At 42.1% G+C, this 12,131-nt stretch overlaps 1 long non-coding RNA gene across 6 annotated transcripts in view; it reads left to right on the top strand.

Moving 5' to 3' along the window:
* LOC128348153 (uncharacterized) overlaps window positions 1-12,131 on the top strand; it is a 115,501-nt gene that overhangs the window by 71,135 nt on the left and 32,235 nt on the right. For 4 of the 6 annotated variants that reach the window (XR_008317964.1, XR_008317962.1, XR_008317965.1 and 1 more), the window contains exons 5-7: window positions 230-355; window positions 10,594-10,675; window positions 11,844-12,009. This is a non-coding gene — a long non-coding RNA (uncharacterized LOC128348153). The remainder of the gene's footprint in view (window positions 1-229; window positions 356-10,593; window positions 10,676-11,843; window positions 12,010-12,131) is intronic. The other 2 variants (XR_008317966.1, XR_008317968.1) reach the window with 2 other exon arrangements.

Genomic DNA, 12,131 nt, shown 5'->3' with positions numbered 1-12,131 from the left:
TATAATGTGGTGGCTTGAATAATGAGCCGTGGTCCATGGCTATGTCTCTTTCACACATAATTTGAAACACTTCGGAAGCTTGTGGAAAACTGGTGACAGGAACTTGGAGCTTCCCCCCTTAAAGCTGGTAAGAATACATGGTGATGGCAGTTCCTTTTTTGGTTGTTTTATCTTCCTTCAGATGGATACAGCCATGAGTAATGAAAGGAGTTTTGCTTTCTTTTCCCAGGCAACGAAGGGAGCGACTTGAATGAAGTTTCATGTTCGTCATAACAACCACAATAATTAAAAATTGATGCCGCAACACACATTGGAATGTGGAAGACAAACAGGGGTCAGAATCAGGTGACCCAAGGTATGAAATATTCAATTAAAAAAAGCAAACAAAAAGGGGGGGAAGGAAAGCATGAGGGGTGATGTGTAAAGGAAGGCTGCCTGAGGCCAAGAGCTCTGGATAGCAAAGCCAATAAGATATTAAAACCACCCCATAATACTTTGTTTTCTATATCCTGAACAAATAAATGCTGAAAATATGTTTATCTGTTCTGTTTTAGTAGTGAAAACAGTTTCCAGAATGTATATATTAAGAGAGGATGTATAGTTATTTCACAGCACTCAAGGCGAGGCGAATGTGGCTATGGGGGAAGGAGAGATGTGGGACTGATACTTGAGAGCAGAAACAGGCTTTAATAACAGGGGTTCCATGTCCCACATGCTGATTACTTGAACAGACTTGCCGCCAAGATAAATTTTCCTTGGACTCTAGAGTTTATAGGATGTGCTTGGCTTTCCTTGCCAACACAGCAGTTTCTTCCCCACACAAACAATTCTGCTTTTGCTAGTCAGGATATAAACAGAAAGGATGCTTGGCTAATTATTTGTATAAAGGCAAAGATATCTGAAATCTGGAAATTGCATAAGGACTGGCAAGCTCTTTTTGGGAGCATCTGCATGAGCAATCATGTGTGGATCAGACAGGCTCTTTCAGCACCATCCAGACCCTATAAGCCACACAACACCCACAGTCATCTGTCAAAGATGAGATGAAAACCGGAAAAGCTTAAGAGCCTGGGAGCTGGGCCTTGCACACCCGCATAGACAAGCCTAGGAGGAAATCCTAACTCTTGCAACATTTTGAGATGGCTAGCAAGTCAGAAAGCTGCTATTCTAAGATAGGCAAATAGTTTTAAAATATTGGCCCTTCCATGAAGAATAGCCTTGCTTCAACTCCCTATAGGCAGAATTCCAGAATGGTTAGCCAGGCTACCTTTATTTATGTTATTGTTTTGTTTTGTTTTATTTAATTTATATAATGCCCACCCTAAAGTGGCTCAAGGCAGTTTACGTTAAAATAAAAAACCATAATCAAACAATTAAAATAAAAAACATTAAACCAGATTAAAATTAAAATTAAAACTAGATATTTTTATTTTTATTTTATTTATTTATTTTACATTTATATCCTGCTCTTCCCCCAAGGATCCCAGAGTGGTGTACATGGGTATGTTTATCTTCACAACAACCCTGTGAGGTAGGCTAGGCTGAGAGAGTCACCCAGTGAGTTTCATGGCTCAATGGGGATTGGAACCCAGGACTCCTTGGTACGTCTTTAATTTCAGTGAGGCTGTGCTGTCATAGGTGAGGTGATCTCATAGGAATATGGGAAGCTGTCTTAGACCTTTGGTCCATCTAGCTCAGTATTGCCTACACTGTGGCTCTCCAAGGTTACAAGCTGGAGTCTTCCACAGCCTTACACAGAGATGCCAGGGAGTAAACAAGCATGTAGATACTCCTCCACTGCAGCCCCATTCCCTATGGGAAATATCTTACAACACTCCCATGTAGTCTTCCTTCCAAATGCAAACAAAGGTGGACCCTTCTCATGTAGTAACTAGTCACGTATTCATGACTAGCATGTAGTCTAGTCTTTAACTAGTCTAATCTTTAGCTAGTCATCTAAGGCTAAAACTAGCTCTTTTAACTAGTCGTGTAGTAACTAGTAATGTATTCATGATTAACTTATCTCTTTTATTTCAATGGTACTTAGTGCTGACTAACTAGTCTGCATGCTGCCCATGGTTACTTGATTCAGACAGGCAAAGAGTTTCTTAGATGTTTAAGAAAAGAAATTAAAAAATAAATCAGAGTATTAATTGAAAACTCTTTATTGTCTCAACTGAAATGCCTAAGTCATGAATAAATGAACTTTAATGAACAAAACCAATCCTGGTCTGGATCCTTTTATCATGCCCAAGACTTGATGAATTTGCCTTCATAAATATGCTAGATGTATTCTAATTGATTGTTTGCTGAGTCTAGAGATCATATCTTCTTGTGAATGTAATTTAGAGTTGTTAGCTTCATTTTGGGGTTGTCTATATAAATAAGCAGGGCACGCCTGAATGTTTTAGCTATACTTGTTTTTGAATTGCAAACATGTCTTGTTGCATGTTTAGTTGTTGCAAATTGTGAATAACTATGTGGTAGAGAAAATTATTTTTGGGGAAAGTATGGGTCCATGCTGCGTTTTGTGTGAGCACGCGCCTGTGTATCTGGGTTCTCAACTCTATGGGAAGTGGACCTTGATGGATCTGCAGGTAGTAAAGAGGGGGTAGCCAAAATAGCCTGAGATTATTTTGTTAAAGGAGAATTTAGTGATTTGTGCATGCCCAGACGATGAAGTACAGAGCTTCAGCTTGACACACTGCTACATTAAGGAGCCGTATTAAAGAGAGCCCTGGACTGTTTGATTCCAGTCTTGATGAGACTGGCAACCCCAGGAACAGTGGCTAACATCCTGACTGATGAAGCACTTGCATCATGAGCCTAGCGTATGAACTTCACATAGTTGTGCTGAAAGCCCAGGGTTCTGTGCAACTGTGCATAAGTTCTATGTAAACAAACGAGAAGTGCTGCTGTTATGCAAGTGCGTCCATGCTTGTGATAGCACACCAGTCAGGAACGCGAAGTCCAGACTTTGCCCTAGTAGCACACAGCAGCTTTGTGTTAGCACAGCATCCTTCTGCAACAGCTTCGTTAGGGTGTCAGCCAGTGACTGTAGACTAACAGCAGACGAAATGAATACTGAAATATTCTACATTTTTTGTCATACACCTTCACCGATTTCTAAGGTGAAATGGAAGAGGCAAATACCTGGATTATTTGAGTGTTCTTTCCTCTGTTTCTGTATCGGCTTTGGAAGAGCTCGAAGAGGCTGTTCACACAGGTCTGGTCTAGGCTGTGCATGTGATGTGCCGGGACTGAGCCTGATTTTGGCACTGCCCGAGTTTTTAACCCGTTCAAGTCCCAGTGTTCAACCGTACCTAGGGTTCACTTAACCTTGGTCAGCAATTGTCTGGGTAATTGTTACCAGGTTAAATAGCTTTCCCTGGCTTCAGCTACTTGCAATGTGGGCCCGGGAAGCCATCTAACCCAGCAGCGATTGCCCAGACAATCGAGGGCTGAATGCCGGGTTAAAAACCTGGGCTTGGTGTGGGGGGCAGTGCGAAGATTGGGCTCGATCCCAGTTCTTCACATGCACAGCCTAGCCCACGCTGGGTTGCCCTAGCCTGGGCTAGGCTGCGTTTGTGAACAGCCTCTTCTAGTTCTTCCAAAGCTGATGCAGAAAGAGAAGAAAGAATGCCCGAAGAAACCAAGTGTTTGCTTCTTCTGTTTCCTATTTGCTGGCTTCCCCTGGCCTGCTGCCATTTCTGGCACTGAGCTGGTGGAAGGAGCAGCTGAGCCGAGCACAGCAGCAGATCTAACGAGAGCAGCCACTGTGCTTGTGCTTGGGGGCACCTTGGATGCCGAAGGGGGGAAAGTCCTCCTGCTCCCAGCTCCTGTGGTCACTGCACAGCCACTTGTGTAGGCACATGGTGTGGTGGAGGGGAGGGCAGCTTGCTGTCTGCTGGGGAAGGCAGGTGAGTTCCTGCCTTCCCTGCAGAGCACCCAGCAGCGGCCTTGAGGTCATGCAAAAGATCGCTAAGTGTTTATAGGACTGAATAAACAAATCCAGTAGTCAGGGCCAGCCCACTCACAAGGTAAACTAGGTGACTGCCTAGGGCTCCCAGCAGGGAGGGGCGCTGTTGGCCTGGGTCAGCCAGGCAGCCACAGCCAGCCAGGTGATGGGAGACCACAGGCAGGTGCACGTACTATCAGTGCCAGTCAGAGCCAAGCTGCCAGGGTGGGCAATGGGGATCACCCACATGCCCAATGGCAGGTGCCCACTTGTGTGGCAGGTGCCAACCTGGGGCACCCCTGACCCTTTGGACTGGCCTTGCCAATAGTGGATTTGATTAGAGGTTGTCTTATGATAGTGACTCCTTAGAAAATAATTTCTGTTTGTGTATTTGTAGAGAAATAGGGAAAAGAAAAGAAAAAAGTCCCAACCAGAACTACCCTTCGGCAATAGTTATAATGACATCGAAGTGGAAGCTTTAAGTGTTTTGTTACTAATACTATTTTCTAAGTATTCACTGAAATGTCTTTGGCACATTTTGACACGAGGTACAACTGAAGTGCTGAGAAATATTCGAATTATAGCACCTAAATTTGAGGTATAATGCAATTCTGGTTATAATTTATTATTGACTTAGTTTAAAATTTGCTTTGTTTATTCTTCCCTTCTTTCAAAGAACTCAGGGTGGCATGCATCCTCATAACAACCCTGTAAAGTAGGTTAGGTTGAGAGAGAGATCGAGATCGGCTCAAGGTCATCCAGTGAGTTTCATGGCTGAGTGGGTATTTGAAACTGGGTCTCCCAGGTACTAGTTTGAGCTACCTGCCACACCTTGCTGTTGCTAGCTCTTGCTTGATAACCCAGACTGACTATTTGTTTTTGCTTTTTTGAGTAAAGCCCACTCGGGACTTACTGTAAAGTCCACTCGGCTCAGACAATTAGGTCCATTGGGCTGGGCTGTATCCAAAGAACATTAGTCATGTTTAAAGAAAGGAAAGATTGTGCCGTCGAGTCAGTGTTGACTCCTGGCGACCACAGAGCCCTGTGGTTTTCTTGGTAGAATACAGGAGTGGTTTACCATTGTCTTCTCCCTCGCATTATGAGATGATGCCTTTCAGCACCTTCCTATATCTCTGCTGCCCAAAATAGGAGTTTCCCATATTCTGAGAAACACACCAGTGGGGATTTGAACCAACAACCTCCTGCTCTCTAGGCATGTTGCTTCCCTGCTATCTAAGCGACATTGAAATCAGTGGTGCAGATTCGTAGATGATTAACTTGCTTTGCATACAGCTCTTTGGATTGTGGCCACAACATAGTATCTATGTAGAATGCACATGTTTTCTAAGACAAATACTTATACCAGGCGATTAAACTGTATGCTCTTTGTAAGAGGAGTGTGTTTCCAATGACAACTTTGTGCTACATCTTAAAACAGACAGAAACATAGTTTCAGTGGTTGGTCTATATTTTATATGAGCAAATTATTTTAATTTCTATTGTTTACCATATATTGTAGATGCATCAATATATCACTGCTGGTATTGCAGGTTGTTAATATTCTTTGCCCAATCAGCAGAACTGGTGGTATTAAAGCTTTGGTAATATAAATTTGAATTAATCTTGTTTATAAACAGCACTTCCATATTTCCACAGACAGTAAAGGGGTGACTTCTAGCACTTACTTATAAAGTAATCATGTTTTTCATTTTCATTTTTCATATAAAATGAAAAGTACTTCTTGAGAGCATCCCCCTTCCAGCTGATAAGCAGGATGGAATTAAAAATATGTTTTCTTTGGTCTGTTTTTCACACTCGCTTGTGTATACTCAGGCCAAATCATGAAAACAAGCCAGTCTCTCTCTGTCAGTATGCAATTAGCTCTAGAGCTAATAGGAAGAGCTTTTTCTAATTGGTTAACTGAGAACTTTTGTAATCAAAGTTTGCCACTTAAGAATACCTCCTTTTAATTGACATGCCCTTAGCTCCCAAGAAAGGTGGGTTAGGGTTACCTTTAATCATCCCTGCATTTAGGGTCTCCACAAATTAAAGTGGGAGCTGTTCCCCCATCCCCTTACTGATGGGGATGCACGCCATAGTTAGTGCTCTTGTGGAATAATAACACTTCACAACCAAACAGTAGAAGATATATGTCAGATGGCTCTCCAATAACATTAAGGAAAAGGCAGTTGATATATGGGATATTGAAGGCAGATTAAGTTGTTAATGTATATTAGTATATTCTTAATTTCCTTTTAATTGAAAAAGACATATTGACTTTAATTAGAACCATTTCACAGGAACTGTCAATTAGCACATGTCAAACTAGTTAATTCAGAACAGAATTCTTTTAATTAGGGTCTGCTTTCCTTTAACTGTGGGGCCAATGAAATCAGCCTTTCCTTATCAAGATTTTAAATGTCTCTAAGACATACAATACAAATGTAGTCTCTTATCTATTATTAGAAGTCCATATGGACAACATTAAACTGATGATGCTGGCATTGTTCATGAAGTACCAATTGGAGCTTCCATTATGACTGTTGAGAGAGAGAGAGAGAGAGAGAAGGCTTTGAACAATTGCTACTTTAAATACACTGATCTGTCCTACATTGAAGCAGGGGCGTAACTATAATAGGGCAAGGGGAGACAGTTGTCTGGGGGCCCACTGCCTTGGAGGGCCCCCCAGAGGCAAGTCACATGACTGACTCCCCCAGCTACACACCCGCCCGGGCTTCCTTTAGTTGTATTCATCCTCCGAAATGGATGTGAGTGTTAAGACCTGGAGCTACCAGAACAGCATGTCTTTCTCTAGTACCATTAACTGACTTGCATCATGGTATTTTGTTACTACTATTCAGCCTTATTTAAGATTTCTTTACTTCATGAGCTGAGCTTCAGGGTCCCATTTTAAAATCTTGTCTCTGGAACTACTCCAACCTTGCTACACCCCTGCATTGAAGATCTGGGACAAGGCTACCTTAAGGACCACATTCTCCAATGTGAACCTGCCCAGGTCCTAAGACTAGCTAGGGACCCTGCTCTTTGGCCAGCCATTGACAGAGATTCACTTGGTGGATGTTAGAGATGGGACTTTTTTCAGTGAAGACACCACATCTACAGAATTCCCTTGGTAGGGAGATTAGGCTTGTCTTCTTCCTGTCTGTCCCTAGACAGGAAGTGAAGATGTTCTTGCTTTTCATTTTGTTGTGTGATGTCAAGGGATGCTTATTTTAATTTTTTGTTTTGAGATTGTTGTGGTCTTCTGATTTTGTAAGCAGCTGTGTTACTGTTGATTAGAGAGCCAGCGTGGTGTAGAAGAGCCAGCGTGGTGTAGTGGTTAGAGTGCTGGACTAGGACTGGAGAGACCCGAGTTCAAACCCCCATTCAGCCATGAAACTAGCTGGGTGACTCTGGGCCAGTCACTTCCCTCTCAGCCTAACCTACTTCACAGGGTTGTTGTGAAAGAGAAACTCAAGTATGTAGTACACTGCTCTGGGCTCCTTGGAGGAAGAGCGGGATATAAATGTAATAATAATAATAAAAAGCAAGGTATAAAACAAACAAAATGTATGATTTTATGAGGTATATGATACTACATGTGCTCACATGTAAATGTCCTATGCTTTCTCGAATAAAGGAACCCTGTCAAACATTTGTCATGTTCGAACCGTCTGAGATGCATAAAACATTGTCCAAGTGGTGAAGCAGCAGCAGACTGAACTTTGATTAAGGAGGGAAACAATCTGGTTAACTTCAATTGCATGCAAAACTGTTATCAAACAATGACCACTGAAACCACAAATGATCTGGACTGCAATCCTTGCCCCTAGTTCAGGGGTTGTCAAGCTGAGACTCTCCAATGGATGCTACATTACAGTTTATTGTGGCTGGGGATGATGGAAGTTGTAGTCCCACAACAGCTGGAAAGCCTTAGGTCAGGGGTGCCAAACTCAATCACATAAGGGGCCGAAATCTAAAACACAGGCTAAAGTTGTGGGCCGAATTTTTTATTAAAATACTTAATCTTAGTAGTAGAAGTATAGATCCTTCCTCACCCTGGGACACCATATCACACGCCATCCTCGTGCATTAATCATGTTCTGAAAATAACAACAAGCTCCATACCTGTGTAGTTGCTACTGGCAGCAGGTGCAGGATCAGGACTCTGGCACGGTCGTGCCTAGTGCTGGGTCTCGGCAAGGAAGGGGTGTGCAGAAGCAAGGATATGTAGAAGCAACTTAGCTCACTGTTTGGGACTGGGTCCTTCTGCCTGTGGCGCGGTCAGGCACTTGTGTGGAACGTCTTGCTCCTACCTAGCTTTTACACTGGGATTGGGTCCTTCTGCCTGCAGCGCAGTCAGGCACTTGTGTGGAGCGCCCTGCTCCTACCTAGCTTTCTGGGACTGGGTCCTTCTGCCTGCAAATGGGTACTGAGGCAGTGCGGTCAGGCGCTTGGATGCGGCACAGTCACCGCGGGCCACATAAAACGGCCAGGTGGGCCGGATTTGGCCCGCGGGCCTTGTGTTTGACATGTGTGCCTTAGGTTGACCATCTTTGCCCTTGCTGTATATTTGTGTGTCCCACTGAAACCAGGGGGCTTATGCATGCATAATAGATAATGGTATCACTATCAAGTTTCTCTAACAGGAAAGCACTGACTGTTACTAAAGACGAGGAAACTCTCTGACAGCAGCCTCCTCTTCTCTTCTCATGCTCCTTGTGAGCTTTGAAAGGACTGTGAGGAGGAGAAGGCAGCATTCTCTTTTCTTCATATACTCATATACTCCTCACAAAGCCTGCAAGGGTCAGATCAGTCCTGAAGAGCTGCTTCGATAGCAGTGGTGGTGGCAGGGTATCTTGCCACCCTGCTAAAGGTAAAGTGTGTCTAAAGTGTGTCTAAAGGTAAAGTGTGTCAAAATCGACTACATGAGTCGATTTTGAGTCCTGGCAACCACAGAGCCCTGTGGTTGTCTTTGGTAGAATATAAGAGGGGTTTACTATTGCCTCCTCCCGTGCAGTATGAGATGATGCCTTTCAGCATCTTCCTATATTGCTCCCGCCCCCGATATAGGTGTTAATCCACCACCTGAGAAACTGTCGACGAACAAGAAGATTTATATACAACTTTTCATCAAAAGTTCCCAACAGTGTTCCCTCTAATAGGGATTCCCAGATGTGGTTGACTACAACTCCCGGAATCCCCAAGCAAAAGACATTGCAGCTGGGGATTCTGGGAGTTGTAGTCCACAACATCTGGGAATCCCTGTTAGAGGGAATGCTGGTACCCAAAGCAGTTTACATAGATATAAGTAAGTAAGTAAATAAATAAATAAAATAAAATGTCCCACTTGGCTTCATGAAATGGCCGCTCCTGGTGCAAGTGCTGTAGGTATGTCTTAATCAAAATTAAGCTCTTTTAAGTCCCATTGATTTCAATTGGAGAGAGTTAGGCACCTACTTAAATCTGCCCTGCATTATAATCTTTCACCAGCTACATTCTGTCATGAGGTGGTTCATGCCTCTATAGTGCCAACACACACGTAGATTCAGCTAGCAGCAACTTCTTATATTGTCCACACACTTTGTGCCTTTTGCAAAACCACCTTCTCAGAATTTTTCTTACACTGGATTGCATTTCCCTTCATTTAATTAATAGCATCTTCTAGCTGTTACTTCAGCCATTATTTTTTACATTAATATGATTTTGTTGCTCCAGGATAGCCAGAGATGGTAAAGCTAGTGCTCAGACACATTCCAGCCTTCCTAAAAAAACCAAAAAAACCCCACCCCAAATCCACTAAAAATTCCTAGTAGACTTAGAAGTTGCTGAGTTTGGGTGGTTTTTTTTTTTTTTTTTTAAAGCTGGTGTGTTTAAGGGATCCCAACACAAATTCTATTGGGAGTAAGAGCAGGGTCAGCCCTAGGATAAGCAGCACCCTGGGTGAGAAGTGTCTTTGATGGCCCCACTCCATGGTTAGTTTACCAGTGTTGCCAAGTTGTGTGGCTTTTGCAGGATTACAAAACCTTCTACTGTATGTAAAGCTTCTATGAACCTTCTGGATCTCACTGGTGCTTCTTCAGCCCTCTTCCCTCTCTCCAGATCTTTCTCTCAATTCCTTTCCCAACCAGCCCCCTCTCTCTTACATATAGTTTGGTAATAAGGGGGAAATTAGGTGCTGAAAACTCTTTCCTGGCTCTGCTCCCCCCCCCCGCTCACTGCAGAAAGTACACTCAGCAGTGAACCACCAAGCTCAGCTTGGTGCCCCCTTCAGGCAGGTGCTATGGATGACCACCCGGTTTGCCCACTGCTAAGGCTGGTCCTCAGTAGAAGTGGTGCAGTTTCTTCATTAATTAATTACATCTATATCTTTCATTTATGTCATCATGGAATTCATGGCAGTGCCATAAAATTCCCAGTAATGTTCCCTGTAACAAGGATTTTCAGATGTTGTTGACTACAGCCCCATCATCCCCAGCTGCAATGGCCTTTGGCTGGGGATGATGGGAATTGTAGTCAATAACATCTGGGAATCCCGGTTACAGGTGGTCTTCTACTCAGTTACTAATCAGACTCAGACCCAGACTTGCTTCAGCAAGAGGGATGGATTATGTGCTTTCACATTCACATTTCAGGGCAGAATATCTCACTTCCAGTGGATGCCAACCAAACGATAATACTGGGGTGACGTTGGATAAAGCGGTAAACAAAGAATGGGTATGATCCAGCAAAATGTTACATATTTTAAGTCCTGTTGATTTCAAGTTAAGTGCAAGCTTAAGTCTCTCTCAGTGAGATTCAAAGTGTTAAACCTTGGCTGGATTGTGCCCCAAATAACAAAAAGTAGAGAGAGAGGGGAAAAAAAATCACACTTAGTTTTATCAAATGAAGCTTAGTTTTACTGACCTATATCAACTAAGGATTAGAGAGATTAGAGACAGGAATACTTATTAGCTGAACTGTGAATTCCAAAGAGGATTACCTTGTAAGATATTATATGTATCCTCATACATTGTTTAACATATTGTGGGACCGATTAACTGAACAATAACACCAGTATCATTTACATGAAGGAGTCCATGATAATATCCAAGCCTTATGTAGGCATGTTTAAATGCTTAACACAATGGACTATGAATCATCATCTTTTAACAAGACATTAATTGGGTATTCATAATGTTAAAAGCATGAATGAATACTTGATGAGGATTCTAAGAATCATGCATTTTTACCAGTGACCCAACATTTTGGTATAGAATTTGCTTTTTTTCAGTATAGTCTATGTGAAATACAATATAATATATTTCCTCGATGATGTGTTTACATGAGATGAGCTTTGAAGGAAAGCATTGAAGGAACTGTATGGTTTTCTAATGAGCATCTGAGATGTAACATTGCTATGTACTGCTTTCTATACTGGTACAGAGAATGGCACAAACGCAATGAAAATCCCCATCCTAAATATGTTTATGTGGAAGTAAGCACTCATTTAATGTAGTGGAACCTATTTCCAGTTAAATATATTTCAAATTGCATCTATAATATTGTTAATTTTTTCCTTTTATTTATTTACGATTTACATTTTAAAACAAAACATTTATTCAACTGTTAATTTCATTGTGGTCCATCTTAAACACTTACTTAATCAGTTTAAATACTTAACATAAATCCAAATTCTTATTAAAGATGATCTAATGCATTGAATTTCATGATCCAATATCTCTTATGCCTGAGCAAAAACTATATTGTACTTTCAAACCTATATACAGCATGTAACTTTGCTTGAACAATACTAGGAATTGTGACAACTAACCATTTCCAAGCTGGTTTTGGAAATGTCGGAAATTGGTTACTATAGATTATTATTCACTTCCTCTATTCCAAGGTGGAGCAGTGATGAACCCTGCCTTGGAGTAAGCCCTAGGTGCCTAGGATTGGCTTCATGACAAGAAATCAGAAACACTGGTGCGAAAGCTGGGCAATGAGTGATTATTAAATCTGCTCCACTGCAATCTTGGGTAGATTCATCCAACTCACCATTTTATATTCAAGTAAGTATTTGTACAGTGATTTTCCTAAGTGCTCAAAGAGATGCTCATACATTATCTTACAAAGTAAAGCAGGCCACTGTCTTCATGTGGAAATGTGGCTGAGAAACAGTGCCTTGTCTGAG

The sequence above is a fragment of the Hemicordylus capensis genome, chromosome 2 (assembly GCF_027244095.1).
Source record: "Hemicordylus capensis ecotype Gifberg chromosome 2, rHemCap1.1.pri, whole genome shotgun sequence".
In the NCBI taxonomy this organism is placed as follows: Eukaryota; Metazoa; Chordata; class Lepidosauria; order Squamata; family Cordylidae; genus Hemicordylus; species Hemicordylus capensis.
Note: the sequence above shows the minus strand (reverse complement) of the source record. Positions and strands in the feature narration are given on the sequence as shown.